The sequence below is a fragment of the Eurosta solidaginis genome, chromosome 4 (genome assembly GCF_040869045.1).
Source record: "Eurosta solidaginis isolate ZX-2024a chromosome 4, ASM4086904v1, whole genome shotgun sequence".
Classification (NCBI taxonomy): domain Eukaryota; kingdom Metazoa; phylum Arthropoda; class Insecta; order Diptera; family Tephritidae; genus Eurosta; species Eurosta solidaginis.
Window position 1 is genome coordinate 170158400 of NC_090322.1, and position 22154 is coordinate 170180553.

Genomic DNA, 22154 nt, shown 5'->3' on the forward strand with positions numbered 1-22154 from the left:
GTATGTGTTTCAATCAGTGCTGCTAATCTTTCAGTGGAAAAATGTAATGAAAAAATCAGCTGAAAACATTTTCAAATTTGCTAAGCCAAATGAAAAAAAAATTTGGGCAATTCAAGAGTGTAAAATTTTTAGATTTGAGTTGTTTTCATGGTTTCCAATATAAAATTAACTTAAAGCATAGCACATGCGGCGGATAGGAGACCTTGTGAATTTCTCAATATTTGCAACTGACAAGCCAAGCACAACACTGCGCCGGCTAGGCTCTATATGTTTTTTTTTTCCATTTCACTTTTCTACTGATCGACTTCCGTTATACGTCCGATTACAATCAACCGGAATCGAAGGTCTGTTACAACCCTAGTCTATATAAAACAAGTAAGGAAGGTTAAGTTCGGGTGTAACCGAACATTACATACTCAGTTGAGAGCTATGGTGACAACATAAGGGAAAATAACCATGTAGGAAAATGAACCGAGGGAAACCCTGGAATGTGTTTGTATGACATGTGTATCAAATGAAAGGCATTAAAGAGTATTTTATGAGGGAGTGCGGCATAGTTCTATAGGTGGACGCCATTTAGGGATATAGCCATAAAGGTGGATCAGGGTTGACCCTAGAATGCGTTTGTACGATATGGGTATCAAATGAAAGGTATTAATGAGTATTTTAAAAGGGCGTGGACCTAAGTTCTATAGATGGACGCCTTTTCGAGATATCGCCGTAAAGATGGACCAGGGGTGACTCTAGAATGCGTTTGCACAATATGGGCATCAAACGAAAGGTGTTAATGAGTATTTTAAAAGGGAGTGGGCCTTAGTTCTATAGGTGGACGCCGTTTCGAGATATCGTCATAAAGGTGGACCAGGGGTGACTCTAGAATGCGTTTGTACGATATGGGTATCAAATGAAAGGCGTTAATGAGTATTTTAAAAGGGAGTAATCCTTAGTTCCATAGGTGGACGCCGTTTCGAGATATCGCCATAAAGGTGGACCAGGGGTGACCCTAGAATTTGTTTGTACAATATGGGCATCAAACGAATGGTGTTAATGAGTATTTTAAAAGGGAGTGGGCCTTAGTTCTATAGGTGGTCGCCTTTTCGAAATATCGCCATAAATGTGGACCAGGGGTGACTCTAGAATGCGTTTGTACGATATGGATATCAAATTAAAGGTATTAATGAGTATTTTAAAAGGGAGAAATCCTTAGTTCCATAGGTGGACGCCGTTTCGAGATATCGCCATAAAGGTGGACAAGGGGTGACCCTAGAATTTGTTTGTACAATATGGGTATCAAAAGAAAGGTGTTAATGAGTATTTTAAAAGGGAGTAATCCTTAGTTCCATAGGTGGACGCCGTTTCGAGATATCGCCATAAAGGTGGACCAGGGGTGACCCTAGAATTTGTTTGTACAATATGGGTATCAAAAGAAAGGTGTTAATGAGTATTTTAAAAGGGTGTGGGGCTTAGTTCTATAGGTGGACACCTTTTCGGAATATCGCCACAAAGGTGGACCAGGGGTGACTCTAGAATGTGTTTGTACGATATGGGTATCAAATTAAAGGTATTAATGAGGGTTTTAAAAGGGAGTGGTGGTTGTTGTATATGTGAAGGCGTTTTCCAGATATCGACCAAAATGTGGACTAGGGTGACCCAGAACATTATCGGTTGGATACCGCTAATTTATTTATATATGTAATACCTGGCAAGATTTTAAGGGTGTTTTATTTCGCCCTGCAGAACTTTTTCATTTTCTTCTACTTAATATGGTAGGTGTCAACCATGTTATAAAGTTTTTTCTAAAGTTATATTTCGCGTCAATAAAACAATCCAATTACCTTACCATGTTTCATCCCTTTTTCGTATTTGATATAGAATTATGGCATTTTTTTCATTTTTCGCAATTTTCGATATCGAAAAAGTGAGCGTGGTCATAGTCGGATTTCGTTCATTTTTCATACCAAGGTAAAGTGGGTTCAGATAAGTACGTGAACTGAGTTTAGTAAAGATATATCGATTTTTGCTCAAGTTATCGTGTTAACGGCCATGCGGAAGGACAGACGGACGACTGTGTATAAAAACTGGGCGTGGCATCAACCGATTTCGCCCATTTTCACAGAAAACAGTTAACGCCATAAAATCTATGCCCCTACCAAATTTCAAAAGGATTGGTTAATTTTTGTTCGATTTATGGCATTAAAAGTATCCTAGACAAATTAAATGAAAAAGGGCGGAGCCACACCCATTTTTAAATTTTCTTTTATTTTTGTATTTTGTTGCACCATATCATTACTGGAGTTGAATCTTGACATAATTTACTTATATACTGTAAAGATATTAAATTTTTTGTTAAAATATTACTTTAAAAAAATTTTTTTTTTTAAAGTGGGCGTGGTCCTTCTCCGATTTTGCTAATTTTTATTAAGCGTACATGCAGTAATAAGAGTAACGTTCCTGCCAAATTTCATCATGATATCTTCAACGACTGCCAAATTACAGCTTGCAAAAGTTTTAAATTACCTTCTTTAAAAAGTGGGCGGTGCCACGCCCATTGTCAAAATTTTTACTAATTTTATATTTTGCGTCATAAGTTCAACTCATCTACCAAGTTTCGTCGCTTTATCGGTCTTTTGTAATGAATTATCGCACTTTTTCGGTTTTTCGAAATTTTCGATATCGAAAAAGTGGGCGTGGTTATAGTCCGATATCGTTCATTTTAAATAGCGATCTGAGATGAGTGCTCAGGAACCTACATACCAAATTTCATCAAGATACCCCAAAATTTACTCAAGTTATCGTGTTAACGGACGGACGGACGGACGGACGGACATGGCTCAATCAAATTTTTTTTCGATCCTGATTATTTTGATATATGGAAGTCTATATCTATCTCGATTCCTTTATATATGTACAACCAACCGTTATCCAATCAAACTTAATATACTCTGTGAGCTCTGCTCAACTGAGTATAAAAACTGCTTTCATGTGAGACCAGTTGTGCATTAACACTTTCGAAGCTTACCCTGGTCTAACCTGGTCCTGGTATCTTCAGAACCTGAAAAACTAGAGTTGCGAAGAAGATAATTTATTATAATAATATTTATTCTTATATCTAGTGACTATATGTACATACAAATTTAAGTCAAAGTCAAGCCGGAGGAGGTCATACACATACACCGCGACAGAAGAACTTTGATTTTCCGGTACAATTATAAAATGAAAGTTTATTTCACTCACTGCTCCTGTTTTATTTTCTTCAACTTCCTTTTTTACTACCTTTTCACCTTCCCTATTTCTCCCACTTGCTTTCTGCCAATCTATCCTGATAATTCCCTTCCTTCCATTATGTCTCCCCTGGTATCACCCCTAACCTCTCACGACTGTCTCGAACGAATTTTTCTAATGAATATATGTCTGATCCAGTTGCTGACATATGACTCTTAATCTTAACCTAATGTTATTCTTCGTCGTGCTGTTAGCCTCTTTTTCAACTTTTTCCCAAACCATTACCCTTATTCTTATGTTTACTCTCAGTCTCCCCCTTTCTCTAGATCCCTTTACATTCCCTTCTCCATTTTCATTTTTTTTTTCTGTTTCCCTGTCCTAAAGTGAAGATAAATCAAGCTCGGCAATTTTTCACACACTGCATTAGTAAAACAGTAAAAAGGTAAAAAGCAGTACCAGAAATGTTCCCTCTCTACTTTTAAAATCATGACCGGAATATGAAGGATGTCACATTTTTGTTGTTTACGACTGACTTCACATTTTTTGTTTTATTGCATCATGCCCAAGCCAGACCTGTTAAATTTGAATTATCATTAGTAATCAATTAATTAGATGCCTATTTTAATGGCCAATGATTATTTCAATTGTTTTCCAAAAAAGCAATTACTAATTGATTACCATTAGAAAAAAATCAAAAAAAAAATCACAATTTTTCCGATTATTCAAAAATTTTATTTTTGATTTTTTAAAATTTTTTTATTTCTTTTGATTTTTTTGATTATTTTCCGCCTTGTTGAAAGAAAAATTCTTGTTTGTTGCATGCACGTGATAATTTCTACATACAAGTACATTTTAGGATGCAATAGTAAATCGTAAGCGCTTATCGAGGCGAATATATACATGCAACATATAGGGCGTATGGTATATGGTAGAGTCCTGCATGAATGCATTCACACGTGAATGTACAATGAGACATTCTGATACTGTCTCAGTATTCATTGTACTTCACGCCAATGAGCTTGTATTGTATGAGTGATGGTATGCAAAGAGAAGTTGTATGTACCCGCATTTTGTCTGCGTTGTATATGCTCGCATTCATATCATTACCAAAGAAATTCATACATACACATGTCTCATCGAGAAGCACAATGAGATAAACGTTGTACAAGTTGTACCAATGAATATACTATGAGTACTAAGTACCTATGTACTTGTTTTCGTTCTAAAATGATGTGTGCATTTATGAAAAGTTAAATGTTTGCGTTGAAACTATGAAAAACGTAACAAAAAATATGGGTATTTTTAAGTGGCGAATACAAAATTTTTTAATAAGAAATAAAAATACTAAATATCTTTTCTTAAGAGCTAATAAACGTTTACAAATCAGACATGCTGGAGAAATTTGCAATGTTTCCCGCCTTTCATAAAAAAATTTCAAAAATTAACAAAACTTCAAAATATATATTGCGCCGTTATCCCTAATCACCATCAACTTTGTATGATGTATGTATAGAATTATTCTAGGCTGCAAGTCATTGATTATTTGGTAAAACGTTATTTCCCTAAAATGAATATACACCCATACATACATAAAACTATTTTCATTAGACAATGAAAATCCGCGATACAAAACAATGGTAGGCATTCTCAATTTATGTGGGGATTTCCCATAACTAACGATCCTGAAACATGTATGTTGTGCACCGCTAATCACCATACATACACTTGTATGATGATAGAAACATGCCTGCCTGGAGGCCATAGATTATGGCCTTAAAAATGGGTTAGGATATATTTATGTATATGGGGTATTCCACCCCATTTCGACCAATTTTGAACCCGACCCCTTTAAATTGGCTGAAAGTTTTTCTTCTTTTTCTAGCTTACGAAAGACGTTTTTCAGAAGTTTTTCAAATTTTTTCATCCAACTCAAAAAAAGTTATGCATTTTTAAAAAAACACCGTTTTTGTTTTCAAAATGCTATAACTTTTTCAAAAATTTACCGTTTTGGATCTTTTTTTTTTTAAATTTTTTTTTTTAAATGTACTTTTGGGAAAAAATTCCAAAAAATTTTTAAAGTTTTTTTTTTGTAATTTTTCAGTTTTTCGAGATTTTTCGAATTTCGCAGCACACATGTTTAACAAAAAAATTATTCATGAACATATTAAAATTTTGCGTGAGGGACAATAGATATTTTAAATACAACGACAAAATTTACGAACAACGATCAGGTATGCCAATGGGATCTCCAGCCTCCCCAGTGATAGCTGACATTGTTTTAGATGAACTGCTAACAAGATTCGAGATGGAATCAAAAAGCAAACCCCGATTGCTAACCAAATACGTTGACGACTTATTTGCCATCGTCAAAACGAGCGAAATGGAAAACATGCTTAAACTACTTAATACATATTACAAATCCATACGATTTACTATGGAAGTGGAGAAAAACAACAGACTTCCCTACCTTGACACATTAATAATTAAAAATAATAATAAGTTATACATTGATTGGTATAAAAAACAAACAGCTTCGGGTAGACTTATCAATTATAATTCCAAACACGCACCCAACACTATTTTGAACACAGCGAAAAATTTTATAAGAAGGGTTCTTAACATAAGTGATAAGATGTTTCACAACAAAAACATAGCCATAATTAGAAAAACCCTGGAACAAAATTCTTTTCCCAGGTCCCTTATAAACAAACTGATTCACAAACATCACACAGCGAACGCCAATAATAATACAACCGAGAAAGGTGATAAAATTTATAAATCAATGACATATATCCCGGGAGTGTCTGAAAGAATCAAGGGTTCAAATTTATATGACAAAGAGAAATATGAAATCGCGTTTACTTACAACAACACTCTACGACCAATTTATAGTAATTTAAAGGGCAAAATACCAAATCATGAGAAATCCAACGTGGTGTACAAAATTCCATGCAACGGCGACGGGTCCCACGTATGCGAACAAGTATATGTAGGGACAACTAAACTTAAACTAAAGACGAGGCTTTCCGCCCACAAATCGAATATTAAATTGCGAAATAATAATCCAGAAAACAAGACAGCATTGGCTGCGCATTGCAAAGACACGGGACACTATCCAGATTTTGAAAACGTAACCATTCTGGAACATGAAAAACATTATAATAAGCGCTTCATTTTAGAAACCTTACACATTTTGAACACCCCTAATGATATAAAAATGAATTTTAAATCAGATGTAGACCATTGTGCACAAACCTACAGAAATTTGGTCTTAAAACAACAACATCACGCTGCTGTCAGTTAAGCACACTCACTAAACTTAAGCTGGAACAATAACTCTAGCAATGCTGAGAGCATAACATACATTAAATACGTACATACATATATATATATATATATATTTTTATTTTTTGTTGACACATTTTTTATTGTATACATATGTTTTTTGTTTACATTTGCGGTACATGAAATTGTTTATATTCGCGGGAGTTTTTGATTTATCTTTATTTATATTTTTCGCTCTTTTGTTTTTACTAAAATTATGTTGTCATAATTTCTGTTCAGTCGATCATACATATCCATATGTGTAAGTCGTATTTTTGCTACGGAAATGTATGTTTAAAAATGTTAATTGTTTTCTTTTCGTAGATTCTTGATGATGACTTCAGATTGAAGTCGAAATATCGAAAAATAAATATATTTTGAATACTACTAAAAAAGAACTTTTATTCAATAATCTGGCCTAAAGCTCAATCAAAATTATCAAATTATAAAAAAATTCAATCAATTCTGTAATCATCCCCACTAATCCCGGAGTGGGCGAGAATTTTTTATTTTTTTTTTATTTAATTGAAAAAAAAAAACTAAAATTTTTTTTGTATTTTTTCCGAAAAGTACATTTAAAAACATATTTAAAAAAAAATTATCCCCAACGGTAAATTTTTGAAAAAGTTATAGCATTTGGGATGGAATACCCCATATATATTCTTGGAAAATATTCAACCATGTCGAAAAAATAATGTATGGTAGGCAAACAAATGTGTTTGGAATTTCCCTTGTTAGTAATAAAAATATGGCTCACTATGCAAAACTTAAAATTTTATAGGAAATATCCTAGAAGTAATCATAAGGAAATAAAAAGAAGTTTCAATCTAATGCACATGGACATATGTTAATAAGTTTATCTGGGATATAGCAACTTTTGGTCATGATGATGAATGACAACTTAGAGGATCGCTCCAATTGGAAGTGAAGCTATCAACCTAAGTAGTATTACTCATACATATTCTTTGAGCATATTGTTTTGTCGTAAAACAATACGCACTCCCGTAAGGTATTCGTCGGATACATCTATAGACACGATAATTTGTAGGTGGGTATGTATGTATCCATATGCCTAGATAAGCGCACACGATATACCGTTACATCCACCAGTGTACTTGTATGTACAAAATAATCAGTGCATAGCCATAACGTTATCCAAAATAATGGATATATTTGGATGATTGCAGAATTGATTGAATTTTTTATGAGAAAAAAAGGGCGAAATTCGAAAAATCTCGAAAAACTGAAAAATTACAAAAAAAAAACTTTAAAAATTTTTTTGATTTTTTTCCGAAAAGTACATTTAAAAACAAATTAAAAAAAAAAAGATCCCAAACGGTCAATTTTTGAAAAAGTTATAGCATTTTGAAAACAAAAACGGTGTTTTTTTTAAAATTCATAACTTTTTTTGAGTTGGATGAAAAAATTTGAAAAACTTCTGAAAAACGTCTTTCGTAAGCTAGAAAAATAAGAAAAACTTTCAGCCAATTCTAAAGGGGTTGGGTTCAAAATTGGTCGAAATGGGATGGAATACGCCATATACTAGCAGAGCCGGCAGACGTTGCTCTGCCCTAAATTTGGTATATCTGCATACATTTTAATAAACTTTTTCCGTCTAACTATGCCCTCACTCCCCATCAGGGAGAGAAATGAGATGCTGACCAAACAGTTCCTGTTGAATACCCAGAAACCAGAGAATCCCAACAGACATCTGATTGATGAACCAGCACCGCCTAGGGGCTTAAGGAGTCATCTCCGTAAGCATTTTGAGGAAATACGGCACCTGAGAACCCAGCCGTATGAAGCGAAAAAACACAAGCAGGTCCTTGGTGAACTCCATAAACAGGCGTCGGACCTTTATGCCGGGAATTGCCCGGTGAATCCAGTACTTAAAGAAAAGTATCCAAAACTCCATACTCCCCAGGGAAACGCGTGTCACTCTTGCTCAACTCGTTCTGGATACTGTAACAGGTTAAACTCTTACCTATCCAGAATCAACCCCGACATACAAAATGTATGCCCCGCTTGCAATGTGTCCCCACATGACACCAACCATCTCTTTAATTGTAATGTGGAACCAACGCCTCTAACACCCCTTTCCTTATGTTCCACCCCTGTTGAAACGGCAAGTTTCCTTGGACTCCCGTTAGAGGATATTGATGACAATTTGTGATCGGTCGCGGCTGTTAGGTGGGGCGAAGCATTGCTACAACAACAACAACAACATGCCCTCACCCCTCTACACTTTTCCTAATCTTTGTGTTCACCCCCCCCCCCCCCCCCCCGTAGTTTTCGCCTCACCCATCTCCATCTTCGTCTCATTCTATCTCTTTCTCAGTCTCCTTCTCTCTTTTCTCTTCTCTCAAGTTTTTCTCATTCTTCATATCTTATTGCCAGTCCCAGATGGTGGTATGTATTTTGTTCCAGTCCCAGTCCCACTCCGAGTCGCAGTCCCAGTCCCAGTCCGTCTCTGGTCTACTCCCCGGAAAAAATCGTCGTAAATACTAATATAGGCAAATTTATATACCAAATTTCAGGCAAATCGAATAGGACGTATGTAAATAGGTATGTGGGTATTATTAATTCATGTCTTTATTTCGGCTTTTCATGCATATTTATCAGTATTGCCAGGTTGATGCGACTAAATCGAATATCACAATGAAAATTACTTTAAAGCTCTTGGCAACAGCTTTCATTTGATATCCACAATCCACACACATTCTAGGGGTATCCGGGTCCATGTTTTGGCCTATATCTCGAGACCCTAGCCACCCAGCGGTGTAAAACTTACTCTGTATTAAAGCATACAGCAACAGCTTCAATTTGATACCCATAATGGAAAAACACATTCTAGATGTATCCGGTTCCACGTTTTGGCCTATATCTCGAGACCCTAGTTACCCAGCGGCATAAAACTTACTCTCTACTAAAGCACACATCAACAGCTTCAATTTGATATCCATAATGTAAAAACACATCCTAGTGTTACCCTGATCCACGTTTTGGCCTATATCTCGAAACCCTAGTCACCCAGGGGTATGCAAATTACCCTCTCCTAAAGCACTCATCAACAGCTTTCTTTTGATATCCATATCCTATAAACACATTCTAGGGGTACCCGGGTCCACGTTTTGGCCTATATCTCGAAACCCTGTGCGCCGATCCTGAATTTTCTTTGCTATAAACCTCACGGAGCCAGAGACCTTTCCAACGAATTCACAACCGTGGAAATGGGTTCGTGCGTTCTTGAGTTATAGCGTCAGGAAGGAAAACCCGACTTATTTTTATATTATAGAATATACATTAGCCGTGTTTTTTTACACGTATGTATATTAGGGTGGCCCTTATTTTCCAAAGTGTTCCGATTCTCGATCTCACCCCCTAGAAATATGCGAATAGCCTAAAAACTAGAATATACAAAGTTTTAGGCCAATCAAAAAAGATTTAGAGGTGGCGCAAAGGGCTTGCAGTCAAAACCCTACGACAATTTACTGCTTTTCCATACCGTAATTAGATTAAAATGGACACAATCTTCAAAACCGGTCGACCAGTAACAGAGTTACAGGGCAAAACAGATTTGCTTTCGACGTTTTCTTATTAAAACTATACTGCTCTTGAATGAACAAATTTTTAATAGTAAGTTTTATTAAATAGATAAATTGCGGCACTTTGCATTGGGATGGAAAACTACTTCCAGAAATAACAGGTCGTGAAAAGTTGGAACGTCTTCCAGTTATTGTTACTTACAGGAATGGCGAACAGTTAATAGGAGCTCCAATATTATATGCTGCAACAGGCTCGGAAATAGCTGATACGTTGCATGAACTCTTATTTGAATAGGATCTGAAGGATGATATTGTGGCGTGTTGTTTTGATACGACATCGGTTAACACAGGCGTAATAAAAGGAGCTGCAACGTTATTAAAGAAAACTTGAGTGAAAACTTTTTATCTACCTTGTCGTCATCATATTTATGAAGTTCTGCTTAGAGTTATTTTCCAGTAAATACTAGTTTGGACGTTCAGTTATTTCGGCGATTCTAGAAAATTGCAAAAACATCGACAAAAGTAGTTTTAGAGATTTGGTACAAAATAACGAATTGAAATTACTTTTAAGCGATACCAAAGATACTGTTTTCAAAAACCCTCTAAGGAATAGTTGAAAAAGAAAATAGTAAGAGATGACTATAGGGAATTATTGGAATTAACGTCTATATGTCTAGGAGCAAGTGATGGCATAAAGTTTTTTGTACCAAAGTCCACTCATCATGCTCGGTGGATGTCTAAGGCATTGTTGTATTGCTTAAAAATCTATTTATTTCGTGAACAGTTTAAACTAACGGAGTATGAAGAGAATTCGATAGTAAGTATATGCGCGTTTATTATATAATTCTATGTTAAGCTTTGGTTTAACTATATCAATCCTCATAGAGCACCTCTTCAAGATTTATCTTTTATTAAAGAAATTTATAAATACCGAAATGTTAATAAAAAAATATCTATCATTGCAATAAAAAAGTTTTTAACGAACAAGATAAACAATATTTATTACAAGTTGTAACTGATTACAAAAAACAATTTGAATCACATAATAAATCATCATTAATTAGATCCTAGGAAATAATATTATATACGTGTCAGCTAAAGTTTTACAAGATATGTTTATGTATATGTTTTAAAAATGTATTTTCAAAAAAGGTTATAATAAAAAAAATTTTAAACAAACTCGTTTACGTATACCCATTATATACACATTCTTGAAGTAATGACACCGTGTTTAAGGCATAATTTATTTTATAACTTTATTATTATTTGACCAATTGAGGGGATGTGTGGAATAATGGTATAAGTCGAGTTACACCGTTTTTCCATAAATCAACTAAATAAAAACAGCACGATTACAAACACATACCATATTAATCGTAGAAAATAATAGTGATATTTAACAAAGATATTAGCTTCATTTATGGAAAAACGGTATAACTCTCTAATAAAATTTTGCAGTAGTGAAGCATCGAAATGGTATGAAAATATATTCAATGCCGTAGACCAGAAAGAAGTGAAAATAAAAGAATTGAAGTGGTTTAAAAAACGACTAAGCAGACAGAGAACACCATTGTTAAAAATAGAAAAAGTTTAAAAATGATGAAAGTAGTAAAAAAAAAGATTGCTAAAAATAACAAAAGGAAATAACAAATAGTTATAAGCACATCTAAATAATAGAATATAATGTATTTAACAATGGTTATTAATGTATTTACTATTTTGTTTAATAAAGTATCTCAATCAAAATATTTGATATTCGATCTATGGAATAACGGTATAACTCAAAAAAAAAAAAAGAAATCATCCATTTTCTAACAAAGATATGTATATATAAAATTTGTAACTTTTTCTTATCAAAGAATCATGCTATCTAAAATCCTACCAAGTAGGATTATTATAAATTTATGTTTACATGCATTGTTAAGTTTTTTTTTCTCAAAAGGTTGATTCTTGAGTTATACCGTTATTCCACACATCCCCTCAATTTTTGTTGTTTTAGATTTATTTGAAAGTCAAATATCTCTAGAACTTACTAATAATACGATAAATTACGTGTCGCACATAACAAATAAATGTAACACCCTGCTTTCCAATTTATAAGCAACCTTGCGTTCGAATCTATGTAGCAGTATCCTGCAACCCTGAATGTACTAACGAACAACATCAATCCAGCATGAGAAGGCAGTATTCGTTAAGACGCGATTAAGAGCGGCCACTCGTATTCATACGTTCAAATATTAAATCAGTCTTGTTATGTAAATTAACTGTTCAGTGTAACTAAACTCAATAAATATCTATTTTTGTTTGTAATACTAAAACCAAGAAGCAATAGTCGAATCTTTGCTTTCAGTTCAGAAGTAGGGACGACCGGCCTTAAATCGAATACGAGTGGCAAAGTTAAGTGCGCGCGCAAGTAGAATCTCAAACGGTGTAATTTTTCACAAACGGCTCCGTCGAAAACGCTTAAGCGACGGCAAACTCGCCATTTCACCAAAAATCGATTAAAATTCGCAAAGTGTTGTGCAGAAAAGCATAACCCAAATCGTTTAACAAATGGGTACAGTAGAAGTTTAACCCAAATGTTGAGAACATTCGAGAATTGATTGCCCGCTACGCAGGGGAAATCACAGTTATACCAACGCCGGTAAAATTTTCCGTGGATACTCTCCACTGGGGAAATAACAAAAAAAAGCGAAGGTGAAATATTTGCGTTTGACTGACACGATCAACGCATAATATACAGACAGTTTTGAATGCGCATAAACGCAGAAAGTGCGAACGAATACGATATGTGTACATGAGCTTATGAGAACGAGTGTGCATAAGCAAAACGAAAATCAACGATTAGCGAACATAACGAGTAGAAAATAAACGTCAAAACTAAAAACGTAAACAAAAGTAAGCGAAACGAACGAGTGTCAAATAAGAAGTAATTATCAACGTATAGAACATAAACGTCAAAACGAAAAACGTAAACAAAATAAAAGAATCGTAACGAATTGTATAAAAGCTTGTAATGTTATGAAAACGCGATCACAACAATACACGGAAATGTCAGTTGACGCAACAATGTCGGTTAAGATTTCAGATCTGCGAATCGAGCAACTTAAATCAATACTAAGTCAAAAAAGTTTGCCAACCTCAGGCACTCGCGCCGAGCTTATACAACGTTTATGCGATAATACAGATTCCGATGAAATTCAGCTACCTAGCGAACAAACGGGTATTGCAAGTGTTAATCTGCAAGCGCAAGTAAATGAGTTACGTGTTAGTATAGACAATATTCTATCGCTATTGCAACAAGGTACGACAACTGCAAATAACAATGAAAACAATCGAGGTACCGATTCCCCACCAATTTCGCAGGTGAGCACGTTAGAAACGGGCGGCAGAAGTCAAACGGTCAAAGAGATAAGCGAGACAATTCCCGAATTCGATCCAACTAATCCCCAGTCGTTAACCGTGGAACAGTTCACAGATCGCGTTAGTAGTGTCGTACGAGCATACCAATTCGACGAGAAGTGTGTTTTGTTAGCCGTGTATAGCAGACTGCGCGGTGCGGCTCGTATGTGGCTCGACTCATTGCCCAGAGTACACACTACGTGGAATGAATTCTCGAAAGACTTGGTAACAGAATTTGGCATCCATCTCGACGAGGCGCAAATTCATCGCGCGATGAGCGATAACGTTCGGAAAACGAGTGAGCGAATGAATGACTATTGTTTTCGCATATACGCTCTCGGTAAACAGTATCACTTAAGTGAATCTGCAATAATTAATTATATCCGCGCAGGTTTACGACACCGAGACTTACAAATCGCAATCGCAGCAACAAAATTTAAGACCGTGAAAGAAATGCGCGAAACAATCGAAAACTACTTGTTGAATCGCGGTAAAGTTACTGATACCCAACCGAAAAACGCATCCACCAGCAAGCAGGAGCACCCAACCAGCAGTAATGTAAAATCATCTGTTACGTGTTTTAATTGTAAAGAAGCTGGTCATATTTCGAGCAAATGCCCTAAACCCCAACGTCGTGCAAGGTGCGTTTAATGTAATAAGGTGCACCCAAAAAGTGAATCCCAGAACTGCGGTAAACGCGGGTTAGAAATACGTCGATTAGAGGCATCATCACTGGATGAATGTTTCACAAAATATATTTACGTTAAAAAAGAAAAGTTTAAAGCATTTATAGACACCGGTAGTCAGTGCAACATGGTCCGTAAATCAGTCATTGAGTCACTCAGTACAGAACGGGAAGAATGTCAAATACAATTAAAAGGGTTCGGTGGCGGTGCCCATGTTATTCGAGAAAAGTGTTCATTGACTATTGAGGTAGATGGATTATCGCTTGATGCAACGTTTTACATAGTTGACGATATTATGCTTCAAACAGATTTCCTAATCGGCCAGGATATTATAACTAATTCGTCGGTGAAACTAGAGGTCTGTGACGGGAAATCAATATTCGTTAACAAACGGGTCGTGACGCAAAGCGTACCTAAACATATCGACATTTCTCAGCTAGCCTACGCTTCAGAAGATAAAAGCCAACACGAACAAATTACGAGTGTACTTAAAGGTTTCGAAGACGTGTTCGCGGAAGGTTTAAACGGGATCGGTAAAACTAGTCTGGTCGAAATGCACATCGATATAATCGGTAATAAAGTCATCTCACAACCACCCTATCGCGTGCCAGCACCAAAAAGGGCTGTAGTTACTCAAATGATCAAAGAACTTAAAAATAACGACATAATCACTAAGTCTTTTTCACTTTTCCTAATCTTTGTGTTCACCCCCCCCCCCCCCCCCCCCCCCCCGTAGTTTTCGCCTCACCCATCTCCATCTTCGTCTCATTCTATCTCTTTCTCAGTCTCCTTCTCTCTTTTCTCTTCTCTCAAGTTTTTCTCATTCTTCATATCTTATTGCCAGTCCCAGATGGTGGTATGTATTTTGTTCCAGTCCCAGTCCCACTCCGAGTCGCAGTCCCAGTCCCAGTCCGTCTCTGGTCTACTCCCCGGAAAAAATCGTCGTAAATACTAATATAGGCAAATTTATATACCAAATTTCAGGCAAATCGAATAGGACGTATGTAAATAGGTATGTGGGTATTATTAATTCATGTCTTTATTTCGGCTTTTCATGCATATTTATCAGTATTGCCAGGTTGATGCGACTAAATCGAATATCACAATGAAAATTACTTTAAAGCTCTTGGCAACAGCTTTCATTTGATATCCACAATCCACACACATTCTAGGGGTATCCGGGTCCATGTTTTGGCCTATATCTCGAGACCCTAGCCACCCAGCGGTGTAAAACTTACTCTGTATTAAAGCATACAGCAACAGCTTCAATTTGATACCCATAATGGAAAAACACATTCTAGATGTATCCGGTTCCACGTTTTGGCCTATATCTCGAGACCCTAGTTACCCAGCGGCATAAAACTTACTCTCTACTAAAGCACACATCAACAGCTTCAATTTGATATCCATAATGTAAAAACACATCCTAGTGTTACCCTGATCCACGTTTTGGCCTATATCTCGAAACCCTAGTCACCCAGGGGTATGCAAATTACCCTCTCCTAAAGCACTCATCAACAGCTTTCTTTTGATATCCATATCCTATAAACACATTCTAGGGGTACCCGGGTCCACGTTTTGGCCTATATCTCGAAACCCTGTGCGCCGATCCTGAATTTTCTTTGCTATAAACCTCACGGAGCCAGAGACCTTTCCAACGAATTCACAACCGTGGAAATGGGTTCGTGCGTTCTTGAGTTATAGCGTCAGGAAGGAAAACCCGACTTATTTTTATATTATAGAATATACATTAGCCGTGTTTTTTTACACGTATGTATATTAGGGTGGCCCTTATTTTCCAAAGTGTTCCGATTCTCGATCTCACCCCCTAGAAATATGCGAATAGCCTAAAAACTAGAATATACAAAGTTTTAGGCCAATCAAAAAAGATTTAGAGGTGGCGCAAAGGGCTTGCAGTCAAAACCCTACGACAATTTACTGCTTTTCCATACCGTAATTAGATTAAAATGGACACAATCTTCAAAACCGGTCGACCAGTAACAGAGTTACAGGGCAAAACAGATTTGCTTTCGACGTTTTCTTATTAAAACTATACTGCTCTTGAATGAACAAATTTTTAATAGTAAGTTTTATTAAATAGATAAATTGCGGCACTTTGCATTGGGATGGAAAACTACTTCCAGAAATAACAGGTCGTGAAAAGTTGGAACGTCTTCCAGTTATTGTTACTTACAGGAATGGCGAACAGTTAATAGGAGCTCCAATATTATATGCTGCAACAGGCTCGGAAATAGCTGATACGTTGCATGAACTCTTATTTGAATAGGATCTGAAGGATGATATTGTGGCGTGTTGTTTTGATACGACATCGGTTAACACAGGCGTAATAAAAGGAGCTGCAACGTTATTAAAGAAAACTTGAGTGAAAACTTTTTATCTACCTTGTCGTCATCATATTTATGAAGTTCTGCTTAGAGTTATTTTCCAGTAAATACTAGTTTGGACGTTCAGTTATTTCGGCGATTCTAGAAAATTGCAAAAACATCGACAAAAGTAGTTTTAGAGATTTGGTACAAAATAACGAATTGAAATTACTTTTAAGCGATACCAAAGATACTGTTTTCAAAAACCCTCTAAGGAATAGTTGAAAAAGAAAATAGTAAGAGATGACTATAGGGAATTATTGGAATTAACGTCTATATGTCTAGGAGCAAGTGATGGCATAAAGTTTTTAGTACCAAAGTCCACTCATCATGCTCGGTGGATGTCTAAGGCATTGTTGTATTGCTTAAAAATCTATTTATTTCGTGAACAGTTTAAACTAACGGAGTATGAAGAGAATTCGATAGTAAGTATATGCGCGTTTATTATATAATTCTATGTTAAGCTTTGGTTTAACTATATCAATCCTCATAGAGCACCTCTTCAAGATTTATCTTTTATTAAAGAAATTTATAAATACCGAAATGTTAATAAAAAAATATCTATCATTGCAATAAAAAAGTTTTTAACGAACAAGATAAACAATATTTATTACAAGTTGTAACTGATTACAAAAAACAATTTGAATCACATAATAAATCATCATTAATTAGATCCTAGGAAATAATATTATATACGTGTCAGCTAAAGTTTTACAAGATATGTTTATGTATATGTTTTAAAAATGTATTTTCAAAAAAGGTTATAATAAAAAAAATTTTAAACAAACTCGTTTACGTATACCCATTATATACACATTCTTGAAGTAATGACACCGTGTTTAAGGCATAATTTATTTTATAACTTTATTATTATTTGACCAATTGAGGGGATGTGTGGAATAATGGTATAAGTCGAGTTACACCGTTTTTCCATAAATCAACTAAATAAAAACAGCACGATTACAAACACATACCATATTAATCGTAGAAAATAATAGTGATATTTAACAAAGATATTAGCTTCATTTATGGAAAAACGGTATAACTCTCTAATAAAATTTTGCAGTAGTGAAGCATCGAAATGGTATGAAAATATATTCAATGCCGTAGACCAGAAAGAAGTGAAAATAAAAGAATTGAAGTGGTTTAAAAAACGACTAAGCAGACAGAGAACACCATTGTTAAAAATAGAAAAAGTTTAAAAATGATGAAAGTAGTAAAAAAAAAGATTGCTAAAAATAACAAAAGGAAATAACAAATAGTTATAAGCACATCTAAATAATAGAATATAATGTATTTAACAATGGTTATTAATGTATTTACTATTTTGTTTAATAAAGTATCTCAATCAAAATATTTGATATTCGATCTATGGAATAACGGTATAACTCAAAAAAAAAAAAAGAAATCATCCATTTTCTAACAAAGATATGTATATATAAAATTTGTAACTTTTTCTTATCAAAGAATCATGCTATCTAAAATCCTACCAAGTAGGATTATTATAAATTTATGTTTACATGCATTGTTAAGTTTTTTTTTCTCAAAAGGTTGATTCTTGAGTTATACCGTTATTCCACACATCCCCTCAATTTTTGTTGTTTTAGATTTATTTGAAAGTCAAATATCTCTAGAACTTACTAATAATACGATAAATTACGTGTCGCACATAACAAATAAATGTAACACCCTGCTTTCCAATTTATAAGCAACCTTGCGTTCGAATCTATGTAGCAGTATCCTGCAACCCTGAATGTACTAACGAACAACATCAATCCAGCATGAGAAGGCAGTATTCGTTAAGACGCGATTAAGAGCGGCCACTCGTATTCATACGTTCAAATATTAAATCAGTCTTGTTATGTAAATTAACTGTTCAGTGTAACTAAACTCAATAAATATCTATTTTTGTTTGTAATACTAAAACCAAGAAGCAATAGTCGAATCTTTGCTTTCAGTTCAGAAGTAGGGACGACCGGCCTTAAATCGAATACGAGTGGCAAAGTTAAGTGCGCGCGCAAGTAGAATCTCAAACGGTGTAATTTTTCACAAACGGCTCCGTCGAAAACGCTTAAGCGACGGCAAACTCGCCATTTCACCAAAAATCGATTAAAATTCGCAAAGTGTTGTGCAGAAAAGCATAACCCAAATCGTTTAACAAATGGGTACAGTAGAAGTTTAACCCAAATGTTGAGAACATTCGAGAATTGATTGCCCGCTACGCAGGGGAAATCACAGTTATACCAACGCCGGTAAAATTTTCCGTGGATACTCTCCACTGGGGAAATAACAAAAAAAAGCGAAGGTGAAATATTTGCGTTTGACTGACACGATCAACGCATAATATACAGACAGTTTTGAATGCGCATAAACGCAGAAAGTGCGAACGAATACGATATGTGTACATGAGCTTATGAGAACGAGTGTGCATAAGCAAAACGAAAATCAACGATTAGCGAACATAACGAGTAGAAAATAAACGTCAAAACTAAAAACGTAAACAAAAGTAAGCGAAACGAACGAGTGTCAAATAAGAAGTAATTATCAACGTATAGAACATAAACGTCAAAACGAAAAACGTAAACAAAATAAAAGAATCGTAACGAATTGTATAAAAGCTTGTAATGTTATGAAAACGCGATCACAACAATACACGGAAATGTCAGTTGACGCAACAATGTCGGTTAAGATTTCAGATCTGCGAATCGAGCAACTTAAATCAATACTAAGTCAAAAAAGTTTGCCAACCTCAGGCACTCGCGCCGAGCTTATACAACGTTTATGCGATAATACAGATTCCGATGAAATTCAGCTACCTAGCGAACAAACGGGTATTGCAAGTGTTAATCTGCAAGCGCAAGTAAATGAGTTACGTGTTAGTATAGACAATATTCTATCGCTATTGCAACAAGGTACGACAACTGCAAATAACAATGAAAACAATCGAGGTACCGATTCCCCACCAATTTCGCAGGTGAGCACGTTAGAAACGGGCGGCAGAAGTCAAACGGTCAAAGAGATAAGCGAGACAATTCCCGAATTCGATCCAACTAATCCCCAGTCGTTAACCGTGGAACAGTTCACAGATCGCGTTAGTAGTGTCGTACGAGCATACCAATTCGACGAGAAGTGTGTTTTGTTAGCCGTGTATAGCAGACTGCGCGGTGCGGCTCGTATGTGGCTCGACTCATTGCCCAGAGTACACACTACGTGGAATGAATTCTCGAAAGACTTGGTAACAGAATTTGGCATCCATCTCGACGAGGCGCAAATTCATCGCGCGATGAGCGATAACGTTCGGAAAACGAGTGAGCGAATGAATGACTATTGTTTTCGCATATACGCTCTCGGTAAACAGTATCACTTAAGTGAATCTGCAATAATTAATTATATCCGCGCAGGTTTACGACACCGAGACTTACAAATCGCAATCGCAGCAACAAAATTTAAGACCGTGAAAGAAATGCGCGAAACAATCGAAAACTACTTGTTGAATCGCGGTAAAGTTACTGATACCCAACCGAAAAACGCATCCACCAGCAAGCAGGAGCACCCAACCAGCAGTAATGTAAAATCATCTGTTACGTGTTTTAATTGTAAAGAAGCTGGTCATATTTCGAGCAAATGCCCTAAACCCCAACGTCGTGCAAGGTGCGTTTAATGTAATAAGGTGCACCCAAAAAGTGAATCCCAGAACTGCGGTAAACGCGGGTTAGAAATACGTCGATTAGAGGCATCATCACTGGATGAATGTTTCACAAAATATATTTACGTTAAAAAAGAAAAGTTTAAAGCATTTATAGACACCGGTAGTCAGTGCAACATGGTCCGTAAATCAGTCATTGAGTCACTCAGTACAGAACGGGAAGAATGTCAAATACAATTAAAAGGGTTCGGTGGCGGTGCCCATGTTATTCGAGAAAAGTGTTCATTGACTATTGAGGTAGATGGATTATCGCTTGATGCAACGTTTTACATAGTTGACGATATTATGCTTCAAACAGATTTCCTAATCGGCCAGGATATTATAACTAATTCGTCGGTGAAACTAGAGGTCTGTGACGGGAAATCAATATTCGTTAACAAACGGGTCGTGACGCAAAGCGTACCTAAACATATCGACATTTCTCAGCTAGCCTACGCTTCAGAAGATAAAAGCCAACACGAACAAATTACGAGTGTACTTAAAGGTTTCGAAGACGTGTTCGCGGAAGGTTTAAACGGGATCGGTAAAACTAGTCTGGTCGAAATGCACATCGATATAATCGGTAATAAAGTCATCTCACAACCACCCTATCGCGTGCCAGCACCAAAAAGGGCTGTAGTTACTCAAATGATCAAAGAACTTAAAAATAACGACATAATCACTAAGTCAAGCTCCGAATTCGCGAGTCCTCTCGTCTTGGTCAAGAAAAAAGACGGCGGCGATCGGTTATGCGTAGACTATCGACGTTTAAACCAACTAGTTCGGAAGGAGAACTTTCCCGTGCCTAACATCGAAGAGCGCCTACACGAAGCGAAGCAGTACAGGTATTTCTCGGTGCTGGAAATGAATAGCGGGTACTATCAGATACCCATTGCACCCAGCAGCCGAAAGTATACAGCGTTCATAACTCCAGACGGCTTATACGAATTCAAGAGAATGCCTTTTGGCCTCACCAATGCACCCATTGTGTTCCAGCGATTAATGGCGAGGGTTCAAGAAAAGACCGAGCCGGGCGATATGCTGGTTTACATGGACGACATCTTGGTCGGTAGCAATTCGCCAGAGGGAATGGTTTCGAAACTACGACGTGTTCTAATAACATTACGCGATTCGGGTTTAACGCTGAACGCTAAGAAATGTAGTTTTATGCGAAAGACGATAACGTTTCTGGGACACGAAATAACTCCGGCAGGCATCGTTCCTGGTGCGGTAAAAACGCAAGCCATATCAGAATTTGCAACACCAAAGGACGTAAGCGACGTACGTCGGTTCCTTGGTCTTAGCGGTTATTTTCGAAAGTTTGTTCCAGGTTACGCTGTAATCTCAGAACCTCTAAGAAAACTACTTCGGAAAGGAACGAAATTCGTGTGGCTGCCCGAACAAAGTGACGCTTTTGAACAGCTCAAGGAAAAGTTAGTCTCGCAGCCTCTACTAGTCGCATACAACGTTAACGCAGAGCACGAAATACACGCAGATGCAAGCGCCATCGGCTTGGCTGGCGTTCTGCTGCAGCGAGATGGTGACGGTCTAAAGCCCATAGCATATTTCAGTAGAGCAACGTCCAAAACTGAAAAGCAGTTTCACAGTTTCGAACTAGAGACTTTAGCGGTCGTAGAGTCACTTGAGCGCTTCAAGTACTATATATACGGCAAGAGAGTGACGGTGAGAACCGACTGCAGCGCCATACGTACAGCAATGCAGAAGAGAGAGTTAGTACCACGTATCGCACGATGGTGGCTCAAAATACAGGATTATGACATCGAAATTCAACACAGAGCTGGCAGGAGGATGGAGCACGTCGACGCTTTAAGTCGTGCCCCTGTAGAGGAAGCTTCCAACGCTGAAACAGCTCATCTTCGCATATCTAAGGTGGCCATCGACGATT